Source organism: Hypanus sabinus, chromosome 16 (assembly GCF_030144855.1).
Source record: "Hypanus sabinus isolate sHypSab1 chromosome 16, sHypSab1.hap1, whole genome shotgun sequence".
Classification (NCBI taxonomy): Eukaryota; Metazoa; Chordata; class Chondrichthyes; order Myliobatiformes; family Dasyatidae; genus Hypanus; species Hypanus sabinus.
This window is the reverse complement of record NC_082721.1, coordinates 6,377,347-6,394,402: the sequence shown is the minus strand read 5'-3', so window position 1 is coordinate 6,394,402 and position 17,056 is coordinate 6,377,347. Positions and strand designations below refer to the sequence as shown.

The 17,056-nt window shown below is 42.3% G+C and overlaps 1 pseudogene; it reads left to right on the top strand.

Moving 5' to 3' along the window:
• The window catches only part of LOC132406571 (unconventional myosin-Va-like), a 140,452-nt pseudogene that overhangs the window by 52,428 nt on the left and 70,968 nt on the right, over positions 1-17,056 (top strand).

Genomic DNA, 17,056 nt, shown 5'->3' with positions numbered 1-17,056 from the left:
TGCAAAGGGTTTCCCAAGTGCTCTGAGCTTCCAGCAAGCTCCACTTGCTGTATGATTAGATCAAAGTACATACGAGTCTCTTATTGTTGTTATACACGTATTACTTTTACTGTTTGCAAATTTAGTTGTTTTCCTGCACACTGTGGGTGTTTGACGGTGTTCTATTCAATGGGTTCTGTTGGGTTTCTTTGTTTTGTGACTGTAAGGAGACAAATCTCAGGTTGTATATGGTATGCATACATAGAAATCTACAGCACATTACAGGCCCTTCGGCCCACAATGTTGTGCTGGCCATGTAACCTATTCTAGAGACTGCCTAGAATTTCCCTAGCGCATAGCCCTCTATTTTTCTAAGTTCCATGTACCTATCTGAGAGTCTCTTAAAAGACCCTATTGTATCAACTTCCACCATTGGCAGTGCATTCCATGCACCCACTACACTCTGTATGGGACAAACCTACCCTGACATCTCCTCTGCACCTACTTCCAAGCACCTTAAAACTATGCCCCCTCGTGTTGGCCATTTCAGCCTGGGGAGAAGCCTCTGTCTATCCACATGATCAATGCCTCTCACCATCTTGTACTCCTCTCTCAGTTCACCTCTCATCCTCCGTTGCTCCAAGGAGAAAAGGCCAAGTTCACTCAACCTGTTCCAGTAAAGTATGCCCTACAATTCAGGAAACATCGTTGTAGATCTCCTCTGAACGCTTTCTGTTGTATCCACATCCTTCCTGTAGTGAGGTAACTAGAACTGAATGCAGTACTCCAAGTGGGGTCTGACCAAGGTCTTGTATAGCTGTAACATATGTTAATAATGTACTTGGTTCTGTGAATGTCTACAAGAAAATGAATCGCAAACTAGTATATAGTGATGAAGTTCAAAGAAATATTATAGAATCAATGAAAAACTGCGTATAAACAGAATTTCAAATAACCAATAGCTAAAAGGAAGCAAATCGTGCAAATAATACAAAAAGTAAATAAATAATCCTGAGAACATGGGTTGTGGAGAGTCCTTGAAAATGAGTGTGTAGGTCGTAAAATCAGCTCAGTGCTGAGGTGAATGCAGTTATCCACGCCGGTTCAGGAGCCTGATGATTGAAGGGTAGTAACTGTTCCTGAACCTGCTGGCACAGGACTTGAGGCTACGGAACCTCCTGCCCATTGGTAGCAGTGAGAAGAGAGTGCATGTATCTATATGCTTAGGTTAGTACTGATAACCGTGCAACCCCATTTAGTATCATTATCCAAGTCTGTATTCTGCCAACCTAGCATAGTTTAGCTCAAATGAAATTGCAGTTTGAAATTCTCCCCAGACCCCTTTTGTTCTAATATTTTAGCAGGGTTTTGGCCAGTTGATTTTTAGATTTGATAATTGATGTTACTGATTATGTTTCAACCTGTAGTTAAGCTAGTGTGCAAAACTGTGTTTTTTAAGTTCAACAGCTCTGGATGCAACTTGCTCAAACCTAAAACATTTTTTTTCTCTCTTTGCCAATCCTGATGAAACGATGCAGAAGGTAATTTGTTCTTTGTATGACCACTCTCCTCACTTTTACTAACAGGATCTATGTATTGGTTGAGATTGTTGCCCAATTACTTTCACTGTACCTTTGATTCCTAGTAACTGGAATGTAATTTATTCCTGTATTATCAAAGCCCTGGATTTCCTAAGCTTTAGACATTCAGCAACTCTGCTTTGCCATTTGCAGTTTGGACAACCTTGTTTCAAAACTGACTGTTTGTCCAAAGGAGGTTCATGAAAATGATCCCGGAAATGAAAGGTTTAATGTATAAGGAGCTCTGAATGCTCTGAGCCTGTACTTGCTGGAGTTTAGAAGAATAGGGGGAGGGAGGGGAGGGCAGGAGAATCTCATTAAATCCCACCAAATATTGAAAGGCCTAGATAATGGATGTGGAAAGGATGTTTCCAGAGGTGGGGGATTCTAGGACTAGAGGGACAGCCTCAGAATGGAGGGGTATCCATTTAGAACAGAGACAAGGAGGAATTTCTTTAGCCAGAGGGTGGTGAATCTGTGGAATTCATTACCATAGACAGCTGTGGAGGTGAAAATCATTTTGTGTACTTAAATCAGAGGTTGTTGGATCTTTGATTAGTAAAGGCATCAAAGGTTATGGGGAGGAGGCAGAAGAATAGGGTTGAGAGGGACAATAAAGCAACCCTGATCAATGATTGAACAGACTCGATGGACTGAATGGCTTAATTGTGCTTCTATGTCTTATGAATATGTTGCACTGCAACACAATGTTGCCTGTTTCTCTCTTCACAGCTTTAAGATTAGTTAACGTTCTTGTTGTGGCCATGCTTTGTAAGAATTTGCTCAAGCTTAAAGCTTTTATGTGATGTAGAGCATATTGGGAACTTGTTTAATATCACATTTGTTTAATGAAATAATTGGGTTGCTTGCTGTTAAGAACAGTTTTAACTTTGACCATGTTCACATAAGCACATAGTTTTTCTCCAGCCTGGGATGGTAAACCGGGTAAACTGTGCATTTGGGAATTTTGTTCTAACACTATCTAATTTATTTCACCATTTTTCCTGCATGGGAGAGTTGTCGGATTTGGGTGTAATGGGGGGGGGGGGGGGGGGGAGAGTTTCAACTTCGTCTTTTCTTTCCTGCACACTAATCTTGATGATTTTAGAAAAAACTTGTGTAAGTATCAGCTTGCCATGGGTTCCACATCCATGATGAACATTTAAAAACCAATCAAGCTTGAAATCAGGACATCTATGCTAATTTCTTGCTCTTTTCCCTATCAAATGTTTTATTTTGCTGTTTTGTGTAAACTTCATTTTAATTTGTTCTGCTCTCTCCTGCTCCACATCATTGTTGGTCAGTCTGACAGTGACTCTACTGCAGGGATGTGGCAGGAATAAACACTGATTCTACAGATGCTGGGAATCCAGAACAACACACACAAAATGCTGGAGGAACTCAGCAGGTCAGGCAGCATCTATGGAGATGAATCAACAGTCGACGTTTCAGGCAGAGACCCTTTATCAGGACTAGAAAGGAAGGGGCAAAATGCCAGAATGAAATGGTGAGGGGAATGGAAGAAGGACAAGTTAGAAGGTGATAGGTGAAGCCAGGTGGGTAGGAAAGGTCAAGGCTAGAGAAGGAGTGTGCTGGGAGAGAAGAGTGGACCATAGAAGAAAGGGAAGGAGGAAGGGACTGAGAGGGAGGTGATGGGCAGGTGAGATGATGCAAGAGGTCAGAGTGGGGAATAGAGGAGTGGAGGGGGAGGGAATTTTTTAAAATATATATAACCTGAAGGAGCAATCAACATTCATGCCATCAGGTTGGAGGCTACCCAGATAGAATATAAGATGTTGCTCCTCCACCCTGAGGGTGGCTCATCATGGAGACCATGGACTGGAATGTTGGCCATCGGGAAGTTCTGCTCTGTCTGTCAAAAGTGGAACCCTACCATCATCTACAGTATAGGAATAATCATCTCCTTCAAGCAGAAAACTCACCTGGGTGATTTGTGAGATAGTTCATGGGTGTTCGGGGAAGTAGAGGAAGAGAAGTTTACCAGGTGTTAACCATATTTGAGCGAGTAGGAGATGTAGATAGGGATTGAAACTAGCAAATACTCCGGATATTGAATACTGGAAGTGATCGTTGATATGAATTTTAAATTCTGGACTATGGGTATGGGAGATTGTCAAGCTTATCCAGATACTGGGCAAGTACGTTTGGGATAGGATGCTTTCAGGGAGCTGAAATTGGTAATAAAACTGGAAGGCAAACTGTAGCAATGTCTGAGGTTGAGATGGTCTAAGATCCTGCTGATAGAGATGTGAAGCTTGGTCTCATGATGGGAGATAGAGGTTTTGCATCACTGACTTCAGTTCTCTCCATTAACTGGGAGGGAAACGGGAATAAGTTGCTGTTGGGGTTGAGCTCTTGGTGCTTGGTACATGACTAGCCAACAGAGACTTGGTCTTCATGACTTTTGGAGGGGGCCCCAGTTATGGATGTTGCTCAAGGCCATAATGCTTGGGATAAGTAATTGCAGAACGTAACTCTTAGAATATTAATATGAATACTTAAAGAGTAAATTCTCACTCCTGTCTATAAGGAGTCTGTCATTTTCCCAAACACAGGAGATTCTGCAGATGCTTGAAATCTAAAGCAACATATGCAAAATGCTCGGAGCTTAGCAGGTCACGCAGCATCTGTGGAAAAGAGTAAGCAGTCGATGTTTCGGGCCAAGACCCTTCATCAGTCCTGATGAAAGTTAAAAGTTCAAAATAAAATTCATTATCAGATTACATATATGTCACCACATACGATCCTGAGATCCTCTTTCTGCAGACATACCTGGCAAATCTATAGAACAGTAACAGTAAACAGGATCAATAGATGACAAACTGTAGAAATGTAAATATAAGCAAATAGCAATAAACAACAAGCATGAAGTAACAAGATAGAGTTCTTGCAGTGAGACCATTGGTTGTGGGAACACCAGAAGTGGAATAAGTATAGTTATCTCCTTTTGTCCAAGAGCTGATGGCTGAGGGGTAGTTACTGTCCTTGAACTGGTGGTGTGAGTTGTGAGGCTCCTGTACCTTCTACTTGAAGGGCGGCAGTGAGAAGAGAGCGTGGCCTGGATGGTGAGCGTCCTTGATAGATGCTACTTTTCTATGGCAATGCTTAATGTAGATGCTCTCAATGGTTGAGAGGGTTTTACCTGTGAATTACCGGGCCAATCCACTACCTTTCGAAAGGTCTCAACCTGAAATGTTGACAGTTTATTTTTTTCCATAGATGCTGCCTGACCTGCTGAGTTCCTCCAGCCGTGTGTGTGTGTGTGTGTGTGTGTGTGTGTGTGTGTCTCCCCAGTTGCTGCGTGGATGATCCGGTTTCCTCCCACATTCCACAGATGTATGGGTTGGACATTGAATTGGTCACATGATTGTAATTAGGAAGTGTGGGTTCTTTGGGCTGGATGGGCCTGGTCAGGTGATTATAATTGGGAAGTGAAGGTTCATTGGGGCTGGATGGGGCTGGTCACATGATTATAATTGGGAAGTGAGGGTTCTTTGGGCTGGATGGGTCTGGTCACATGATTATAATTGGGAACTGAGGGTTCTTTGGGCTGGACGGGATTATAATTGGGAAGTGTGGGTTCATTAGGGCGGAAGCGCCTGATCCTGCATTGAATCTCTTTTTAAAGTTATTGTATAGAGGTAGAGTGAAGAATCTTGTGGGTCTTGGTAATTTGAGTTTAGTTGTAATAGCATTGGAATCCGTTTTAATGGGGAAAGGTCTCATTACTTTTGACATTCAGACAATGTTGTAGTGATGAGTAGTGGAATGCCTTCCATAGGGCTGTCTGAGATCTGAATTCAAAGTGGGGTTTCAGTCCAGTCTCTCAAACACTGTTGCACGCTGGATAATGATACAGGACAGAATCTGTGTTTTCTTGAAGTAATATCTTACCGTTAACCTTCATCCTGTTACTTAGTCACCATTGGTTGCTGAACTGTTCCATGAGGAAGGTGTTTCTTCAGGGCATCACATCTCCAACATCACGCTAAGGTCTGTAAGAAAAGCTTGACATACAACGAGTGAGCACAAGAAAACTGTGAGCTATCAGGTACTTTGTTATTTTTACAAACGTTGTATAACTTCAGTGCTGCTGCCTCAACTGTCTAGTTACACTCAGTGGCCCCTTAATAGGTAGAGGAGAGTAACTCCTCAAGTGGCCACCAGAGAAGAACCTGGTCTGATCTGCTGCTGCTGTAGCCCATGAACTTCAGGTTTCAACACGTGCATTCAGAGATGCTCTTCTGCACACCACACAGATATTTGAGTTGCTGTCGCCTTCCTGTCAACTTGAACCAATCTGGCCATTCTCCTGACCTCTCTCATTAACAAGGTATTTTCACCCACAGAACAGCTGCTCACTGGGGATTCAAGCAACACGCACAAAATGCTGGTGGAACGCAGCAGGCCAGGCAGCATCTATAGGGAGAAGTACAGTCGACGTTTCGGGCCGAGACCCTTCGTCAGGACTGAAGGGTCTCGGCCCGAAACGTCGGCAGTGCTTCTTCCTATAGATGCTGCCTGGCCTGTTGCATTCCACCAGCATTTTGTGTGTGTTGCTTGAATTTCCAGCATCTGCAAATTACCTCATGCTCACTGGTGATATTTCTTTTCTCTCCCCATTCTCTGTAAACTCTAGAGACTGTTGTGCGTGAAAATCCCAGGACACCAGCAGTTTCTGAGATACTCAAACCACCCTGTCTGACACCAACAATCATTCCACAGTCAAAGTCACTTAGATCACATTTCTTCCCCATTCTGATGTTTGGTCTGAACAACAACTGAGCCTCTTGACCATGTCTGCAAACTTGTATGTACTGAGTTGCTGCCACGTGATTGGCTGATTAGATAATTCCATTAATGAGCAGGTATACAGGTGCACCTAATCAAGTGGCCACTAAGTACATAACATTCTCGTGTTTTTCAAGAACCAAAGTGACCGAAATTTTTCCATCACCAAGGATTGTTTGAGTGTAACCATTGCGATGTCTTCCAACAGTGGGATAAAACTGGAAGCACAAAATGATGCTTTAGTCAATGTTTTTAGTTTGGATTTTACCAAGATATGTATAATAGTGCTAACTTAAGCATCACGAAGTATATGGCCAGTGAAGCTTAAAGTGTAATGCCCATGTGAATTCTTGCATTATCACACTAACTCACTATTTTCTTGCACTGCTTAATTTTCTGAATAAATGCCTGTATTTATTGCAGTTTAGTCTTTAAATTCTACATTGCAATGTACTGTTGTTGCAAAACAACAGATTTTGCAACCTATGCTAGTAATGGTAAAGCTGATTCTGATGATTTCTCCTTGCACTAGAAGTCTTGCCCAAATTTTATTGCAGAAACATTAAATCATTGCTACATTGTTCAGATTCTGATTAATTCTTCACATGTACAGCAAAATGTGTCATTTGCATTAACAACCCACTCTCAACGATGTGCTGGGAGGCAGCCAGCCAGTGTCACTATGCATTCTGGCACCAACATCACATACCCACAATACTCGGCAGAACAACGCAAGCAGCAAGAATGACAAGACGGAAACAAGCCCTTTTACCACTCTCTCATGCAGACAGGCCTCCAACTCCAGATCAGGCTGCCTCTGGGCCTCAAGTGCTTGGCCCTGGACTTTCAAGCTTCTGTTCTTCAGTCCCTGGCCCAGACTTGCAAATCTCAGGCCTCTGACTACTGGGCAAGCCGGCCCAGGGGTTTCGACTTTTGGGCTTCTCATCTCCTCCTCTATCATCCATGTGCCTATTTAAGATTTTCTAATGTCCCTAATGTATCTGCCTCTACCCCCACCCCTGTCAGGGTGTTCCCTGCACCCACCCACTGTGGAAAGCAAAACTTAAAATCATGTCCCCTTGTAAATTGGTCATTTCCACCCTGGGATAAAGTCTCCAGCTATCCACTCAATCTATACCTCATCATCTTGTAACCTCTATCAAGTAACCTCTCATTCTCCTTTGCTCCAAAGAGAAAAACGCTAGCTCACTCACCCTATCTTCATAAGAGATGCTCATCCAACCAAAGCACCATTCTGGTAAACCTCTTCTGCACTCTCTCTAAAGCTTCCACATCCTTCCTATAATGAGGCGACCAGAACTGAACACAATATTCCAAGTGAGACCTAACCAGGTTTTCAGAGCTGTAACATTACCCTGTGGCACTTGAACTCAAACCCCTGACCATACACCTTAACAATCCTCTCAACTTGCATGGTAACTTTGAGGGGTCTGTGGATGTGGACCTCGGTTCTTCTCGCATGCTAAGAACCTGGCCTTTAATCCTGTATTCACTTTAGCTGCTGAAATGCCCGTAAGTGAACTGCAAGTCTGCCACTTGCTCACATTTTGCATCACTAAGATCTGAAACTAGTGGTGGACCACAGCATCAGTTGGGGTGTAATATTGGGGTGCTGCCGTTCAGATCTGATGCAGAGTAAGATTGGAGAAACATTAACCTTATGGGACTTTGAGGTTTCTGAGCTGAGAAGCAAAAAGGGTGGGGGGGGGGAAGCGTTTAATGTATTTCTATGATCCAATTTTAATAATTCTTGAATCTTAGTAGTTTGATAATATAATAGTATTTAAACAGTTTAATCGCAATGTATGTGAGTCCAATGGAGGGTGAAGGCCCAGAGGAGGCCTGCCCTAGGAGCTGGAGGACTACCAGTGGCTGGGAGGGAAGGGGATTTTTCTGTTGCTTCATTGCTGTTGTTCTGCTGTGGGCATGCTATGTTTGCACTGATATTTACGAGCTGCACCCAGCTCGTCCTCAGAACGCGCAAAATGCTGGAGAAACTCAGCAGGTTAGGCAGCATCTCTGAAGAGGAATAAAGAACCAATGTTTCTGGCTGAGACCCTTCGGTGGGACTGGAAAGGAGGGGAAGATGCCAGAATAAGAAGGTGGGGGTGTGTGGAAGGAGGATCATATAGAAGGTGAAAGGTGGAACCAGGTGTGGGAGAGAGGGGTGATGAAGTGAGAAGCTGGAAGGTGATAGGTGGAAAAACTGAAGAAGGAATCTGATGGGAGAGAGGGGACCATGGTTTTAATCCTTGCCATGTGTTGGCTGTTAACGCAAAGGAATCTTTTAGTTTGTGTAAAAGCTTTATTCCTCTTGGGACTGCTCTTGGAGGAATTGAACAATATATTTTGTCAATGAGGAGCCATGTCAATGTCTTTTGCTGTGAAAACTCTTTAATTAAGAATGAGTAATATTTAATAGTTAGCATTGGGGACATTCAAGATTAATGCATCTTTTATGCATTACCTAATGACTGATGTATTTTTTTTTGTAGTTTAGAGCTTCACTCCGTCTGCTTATGGAAACTTTAAATTCTACAACCCCTCATTATGTTCGCTGCTTGAAACCAAATGATACAAAACAATCTTTCTTGTAAGTAAACTTGATTTGGCTGCTTTAAATGTCAATTAATATAAATGTTTGTAATATCTTCCAAAATGGTGCACAATTCCAAAGCACTGGAGAATCAAATGAGCAATTTATAATAAGAATAATTAATTTATAAACAAGAGGAAAATACGCAGATGCTGAAAATCCGAGCAACACACGAAATGCTGGAGGAACTTGCCAGCCCAGGCAGCATCTATGGAAAAAGTACAGTCGACGTTTCAGGCCGAATGTCCTGGCGAAGGGTTTCGCCCTGAAAAGTTGACTGTACTGTTTTCTATAGATGCTGCATGACCTGAGTTCCTCCAGCATTTTGTGTGATTAATTTATAAAACACTTTTTATCACATTGTGTCTGTGAAAAGCTCTTTACAATGGGATAAAGTGCAAATATGCAAATAAAAAAAATTAACATGAAAATAAAAGACAAAAAGATGTTAGTTAAAAGCCAGGTTAAATAAATAGTTTATGATCTGGTGTTTAAAAGTGTCAGCTGAGTCTGCAACCCTTGTAAGTTTTGGGTATTGAATTCCAAAGTTTAGGAGTGTAGTTCAGAAAAGCTGACCTACCAATTATCTTTAGATAGGGATTGTTTAAATTTAAGAGACTGGTGGAAGAAGATTTGAGAGGTCGAGCAGGATTATAAAACAAAAACAATTGTCACAAGAAGGATTATAATACTTCAATGCTTTAAATAGAAACAGGGGAAGGAGTTGTACAGCAGGGAAACGGGCTCTTTGGCCCAACTTACCTGAGCCAAAAGAGCGGTTCATTATTTATTGAGATAGTGTGGAACAGGCACTTTGAACCACGCCTTCCAGCAATCCCCTCAATTTACTCATAACCTGATCACGGGACAATTTACAGTGACCAATTAACCTACCAACCAGTACGCCTTTGGACTGTGGGAGGAAACCAGAGCACTTGGAGGAAACTCACGTGGTCACAGGGAGAATGTACAAACTTCTTACAGGCAGCGGTGGGAATTGAACCAGGGTCGCTGGTACTGAAAAGCGTTGTGCTAACTACTACCCTACCGTGTTTCTATGTGCTAACAGAACATGGAACAGTATAGGCCCTTTAGCCCACAAATTTGTGCCTACTCTTTAACATACTCACAGATCAATCTTGCCCTTCCCATATATTTTCCTTTCATTTATGTGCCTGCCTATGAGTTTCTGAAATGTGCCTAATGTGTCTGCATTTACCACCGCCCCCAGCAGGGCATTCCACACAAACACTACTATGCTTATATAAAAAAATAATTACCTGTGTCAAAGGTCAACTGAAGGGCTAGCCAATCAGGATCGAGGCCAGCGAACAGGGTCCTGCATAAGTGTGAGCACTCCCAGAGAGAAACTGGGAAGGGATGGGGAGGTCTCGGGCTGTCCTCGATCTCTGCCTCTTCTCATCTTGTACACCTCCATCAAGTCACCTCTCATCCTCCTTTACTCCAAAGGGAGAGGCCGTAGCCCTTGGAGCCAGATGGCAAATGGGTGATCATTCCTCGTTCCATTGTAAGCAGGGCCAACTGCTACCGACGTTGACCAGTAGGAGGCAGAGATGAGTTCATCAAGTTCCAAGGTTTGAAAAGAGCTGCTGTGTGGTGAACACACAAAATGGTGGAGGAACTTGGAAGGTTTGGTGGATCTGTGGAGGGAAATGAGCAGTCGATATATCAGGCAGGGACCCTTTATGAGGTGGCATGGTAGCAAGATGCTTCACAGCACCAGCAGCCCAGGTTCTATTTCCGCTGCTGTCTGTGAGGAGTTTGTGTGTTCTCTCCATCACTGCGTGAGTTTCCTCTGGGTGCTCTGGTTTCCTCCAGCAGTCCAGAGATGTACTGATTGGTAGGTTAATTGATCATTGTAAATTGTCCCGTGATTAGGCTAGGGTTAAATCGGGGGATTGCTGGGCAGTGTGACTCAAAAGGATCTAATTCGGTGCTGTATCTAAATAAATAAGTTTTAAAAATGGGTCTGGAAGGAAAGGAGACAAGCTGGGATAAGGCAGGGGAGGGGAAGGAGTAGGAGCTGGCAGATGAAACGTGAGATACACCTTCATGGTAGAGCCTGAGTGAGCCATGGCTGAAGAATTGGAGGGCAGCAGAGATCACAGAGAGGGAGGAGTGAGAGAAGATCTTACTAAACTCTCATCGAAGAGAGGATTTTTAGAGTGGCACGGTAGTGTAATGGCTAGGGTAACACGATTACAGAACCAGCGACCCGGGTTTGATTCTGTCTGTGAGGAGTTTGCAGATTCATCCGCTGACTGTGGGTTTCCTCTGGATCCTCTGCTTTCCTCACACAGTCCAGAGATGTACAGGTTAGTAGCTTAATTGGTGGATGGGCTGGAAGGTCTGTTGGCGGACTGTATCTCTAAATAAACAGTAAATTTAAACTTCAAGGAATCTCTTGTGTTTGATTTACTGCAGAATGCAATGTAAAATAGATCTTAAAGCTGTTGTCAAATTTCACTAGTACCTAAATTATTCTCTCCATTTGTTAGTGGCGACTGATCTCCATGTTACCGAACATTTTCTAGGTTTAATGCAAAGAGAATGGTCCAACAGTTACGAGCTTGTGGTGTTCTTGAGACAGTCCGACTCAGTGCTGCCGGATATCCCTCAAGGTCTGTACTTGCCCTCTGAGGTTAGAGTGACTGAACTTTAATGCCCTTGAGAGTATTTCTTTATCTGGCTTCTTCTTGCAGAAACGTGGCTTCAGGAAAACAACCCTGCACCATCAATCTGCAGGCCATGACACCGCTGTTTCCTCTACGCTGTGCGGCCATGCAATAACTCCTTCGCACATAGTCTTTGTTGCCACACAGCTAGAAAAAGTTCGTGAAACGTGAAAGATTTTCTTTTATGTACTGTATTAATTATACCCTTCAATTAATAAATAAAATCAAACGTATATGATGGTTCAAATTTTATTTGAGAACTTACAGTATACATATCTCAAAAACATTTAAAATGCATTTGAAAAGATATGGAGACCATTTATTCAATATTTTCATATGATGTAATATGACCCTGTTCCAAGTTCATTTGATTTTCCAGCCTTAATCTTATTTATGTTGAGAGGATCGGAGTTGACGACATTGATGATTATGTATTCTTGTGAGATATTATAAACAGCCCTTTTTTTTCTCTTTTTCTAGTTTTTTCTTTTTTTTTGCTTCTTTTTTCTTCTTTATTAGCTATTAGATTAGTAGGTTAGTAAATTTTGCATAACATTTTTTTTCTGTTTTTTTAATATCATATATTATGAAATATCTAGATTTACCATGTTCATACATATACTGTATGGTTCATGTTTTGGTAAACTCATTTATACTGTAACCATTACTTATGTATTTTTTCATGTGTAATGGGAATTTGTATGTTTGTAATCCCTTTATTAATATATCATTTGTATTTTGTTCATATTATTAATAATAATAAAAAGATTGAGAAAGAAAGAAAATGCAGTGCAGTTTTCAGGCCATGTATTTAAAAAAAACACAGAAAATTCCTGTTCAGACATGGACAAATGAACTTGTACAGAGGCATCTTTATTTACTTGATTCGCCGAGTGCTGAGTACATGGACATCTGCTCTGATTCTGTGCTACAACTGCACTATGAATGCTAACCCTTCACTTTCTTTTACTCAGATGGACGTACACAGATTTTTTTTGCCGCTATAGAGTTTTGATGAGAAAAGATGACATTCATGAGGACAAGAAGCAGACTTGTAAAAATGTGCTAGAAAATCTAATCAAGGTAAGAAAACAACTTGTGGGAAATTATGTGTCTTTCAAAGGGCACGGTTACTATGGGGACCATTGATTTTTTTTTACAAATTTAACTTGCATTTCTCCCAGCCTTTTTAAAAAAAAAACACTTAAATGGTGATGTGCACTTTATGCTCATGAGCGTGTGATATTTAACAAATTCTTCACCTTTGAAATTGGTATTAATGATTCTTCTGCCGCTCTTAATGACTGCACCTTGGTTATAACTCTAAAGTGCATCCAATCCTGACTTTTCTGGAAAAAGTAATAACATTTAAGTAATTAAGGAAAAGATGTTTTGTATGTCCATTCACACTCTCAGTATTCTTCTTTTCACTCACCACAGCAGTATAATGTTTTAATATTAGAAAAGCAGTTCAGTGAATTTACTGATTTCTGGCAAGAATTTTTATTTTGTTCATGTCTTAAATTCTCACCCCCCTGGAAGGATCAATATTTTAAGCCTGTGCAATGTAGAATTATTAGTTTGAATGTTTAGAGTGTTTGCTATGATTTATTTACCTGGGTGCCGTGTAGCATGTAATGAACAGCGCAGGTAAACAGTAAACAATTCACGGTCCTTGTGACAAGACCTTGACGGTGTTGGGGATTCATTAGTCATATTCCTCTTACAAAATGGCGGTAATGTAGCGGTTAGCACAACACTATTACATCCTGGGGCGTCAGAGTTCAGAGTTCAATTCTGGTTGCTTTTTCCTCCCTGTGTGTCTGTGGATTTCCTCCGGGTGCTCCGTTTCGTTCACACAGCCCAAAGACCACCTGTTAATAGGTTAATTGGTCATTGTAAATTGTCCCATGATTATGCTAGGATTAAATTGGGGCTTGGTGGGTGGCACAGCTCGAAAGACCAGAGGGGCCTGGTTAATAAATAACATGGACAACTGACCAGTGACAATGGGTTTTGACCACATTCTGTGCTATGGTCTCAGAACTAGTTGGTGTTCCACTCACCGGCCCTGGACCAGTACCAACTGGATACATGAGGTTACAGAATTCTAGAGCGTCATTCTGTCTCTGAGATAGAGAACGGGGTGACTCAAGCCATCCATTAGACTCGGTCCCAGGAAGGAAAAGGTTCCAGTTTTTAACATTTGCAACCCCTAAAGAATGCTGTATATTTCAATAAGATTGCTTTTCCTCCTAAACTCCATTGAGAAGGGACATAACCTTTTAGGTGATCCCTCTATACCTGCATCATCAAGTGAACCTTCTTAGAACAGCATTAATATTAAAATTGCAAGCAGGAATATGACAGTACTTCCTAAATCCAGGCACCAATCATGTCAGCAAGTAAAAAATATATACAAGAGAGAAACACAGTTTATATGCAAGGAGAAACAGGATTTCTAGTTTCTAATGAGTGATGGCTGGAAATGTGATTTGCAAAACCAAGGACTGGAAAGATCTTTGGTTGTAACTTATCATCCTCTAGAATTTGAATTGTTGAGATGTCTAAAAATTGCCATTTGCACTTGCAAATCTTATTTCAGTTTTTGTGATTTTTATAGTATTTGTGCAAAGTGCTTCAATAATTCCTCCAAACGATACTTTGCCATTGGCAGGATGGGAACAAATATCAATTTGGAAAGAGCAAGATATTCTTTTCTGTGGGACAAGTAGCCTACCTGGAAAAGCTCTGTGTTAACCGGTTGCGCGCTGCCTGCATAACGGTGCAGAAGGTGACGAGAGGTTGGCTTCAAAGAAAACAATATCTGCGAATGTACAAAGCCACTATCGTAATTCAGAAATATACAAGGGGATTTCTGGCTAAAAGGTAAGTGGGGATGGGTCAGTCCGTGGTAGCATCAACTGTGTTTGGGAATGGAGTTCTGGTAAGTTTAGAGTGCGTGAGCCAGGTTCACGGTGAATTTCAAAGGAACCTGGCAGACACCACCAGAGCCATTAAGATTCTCAAGTGGTCAGTAGATTATTGGAATTTTGCTGTTAGTTTTTCAAAGTTGTAATGCGAGTCTGCTGTGAAGACCTACCATATACAGCACCCTCAATTGTCTTTATTTTCAGTGTTCAAACCAGGTGCGTGAATAGAAGACAGAAATTTTCTTGTTCCAGTGTACAAACCAAGTGCATGAATAGAGACAGAAATGTTTTTATTTCTATAGATATTTCACTGAGAACATGCCTGTACTGTTTTCTTTTGCCTGATTAGAGCATGCTTTTATTGAATTGAATGCAGGTACAGTATCTTCTTAAGCCCGTCACCCCTACTGGGGCATAGACTACCAGCTCACCAGAGTCCTCTGTCCTGGGCCGACAGAAGGTTGATTGTCGAGGTGACAGTGGAAGCCAGAGCCGAAGACGCAGGCCAAGATCTTCCCTCTCCCAGGAATGAGGTCTTCGGAGCTTCTGTTGGTGTTTATATCGCTTTGGGTTCGCTAGTTCCGTCCCCAGACCTCCACCCTTTTCAGCCAGGCCCCACCATCTGTGGTGGAGTTGGGACAGTTTGCATGATCCAAGTCATATTTAAGACCATTCGCCTGTCAGCGTGATTGCAAACGTGACCAAGACCTTGAATACATTTCCCACTGTTATACATGTTGACCTGAATTTAAAAACCACCAAGTAATCTTACTTTTGTTTAGATTTGTGGAGCATTCTCGACGGACGAGGGCAGCGATCATGATACAGAATGCTGACCGTGCGGAGGGTGTACGTACTCACCCGCAAAGCAGTGATCACAATTCAAGCTCGGCTTAAAGGCATGGCTGCAAGGCGGATGTATTACAAGGTGAGTTTTTTTTTAGATTGTTTTGTTAATGAAGAATTAGCTCAATTTTAAAATGTTTAATCTGCTTTCTGATGAGCACCTGGTGAGTTCCGCTAGTTCTGCTGACTGGATCTACACTCAGTGCACGTTCATGGTCTTCTGCTGCTGTGGCCCATCCTCTTCAAGGTTCAACCTGTTCTGTGTCAGAGATGTTCTTCTGCCACCACAGTTGCAGCACATGGTTGTTTGTGTTACTGTCACCTTCCTGTCAGCTTGGATTAGTCTGGCCATTCGCTTTCGACCTCATTTACGAGGTGTTTTCGCCCACAGAGCTGCCCCTCACTGGGTTCTTTTTTGTTTATCGCACCGTTCTCTAAAGACTGTTGTGGGTGAAAATCCCAGGAGATCAGTTTGAGCTGCTCAAACCCGTCCCATCTGGCACAGCCAGCCATTTAGATCACACTTCTCCCCATCCTGACGTTTGGACTGAACCTCTGGACCATGTCTGCTTGCTGTTGTCCATTGAGTTGCTGCCACATGACTGATGATTAGATATTCGCATTAACAAGCGGGAGTACAGGTGAGTGTAATGGCTCTTGAGTGTCATTTCCCTGGAGATGCTGCTGATTTAAAGCTGATACTGAACTTTGATTGCTTGGTCCTTCTACCCTAAGAAATGTTCCTACGGTTTTTAATCTGCCCCTTCTGGAGGTATTAGTTATTATAGTTGTGTATCTTCGTCTGCCTCATCAAAATAGCTGCGTAAGATGGGGTGAAGAAATTGAGAGTGGGGAGAGTGTTGTAATCAGCTTGGTATTGTGCTCTATTGACCCCTGTAGCTAATGAACAGGAGGAACAGCTCCAGTTTAATCTGTCTCCCCTGGTGCCCCTCCTCCTCCATCCCTTTCTCCCATGGTCCAATCTCCTCCTACCAGATTCCTTTATTTATTTTATTTTAGCAATACTCTGTGGAATAGGCTCTTACAGCCCTTTGAGCCACACAGCCTCAACACACCCGATTAACCCTAACCTAATCACAGGACAATTTACAATGACCAATTAACCTATTAACCGATATATCTTCAGACGGTGGGAGAAAACCGGAGCACCTGGAGAAAGCCCCCACATCTCATGGGGAGGACGTAAAGACTCCTTACAGAACAGCGCTGGAACTGATCTCCAAACTCTGGGACACCCTGAACTGTAATAGTGTCCTTTCCCCAGCCCTTACCTTTTCCACCTATCACCACCCAGCTTCTTGCTTCATCTCCAACCCCACCCTCCTCCAAACCACCTGGTTTCACCTATCAGTTTCTAGCTGGTCCTCCTTCCCCTCACCCTGCTACCTTATTCTGGCATATTTCCCCTTTCTAGTCCTGAGGAAGGGTCTCACCCCAAGACGTCGACTATCTATTCATTTCCATAGACGCTGCCTGACCTGCTGAGTTCCTCCAACATTTTGAATGTGTTACTCTGGGTTTCCAGCATGTGCAGAATCCCTTGTGTTCAATCTGCCTCCCCTCTGATTGAGA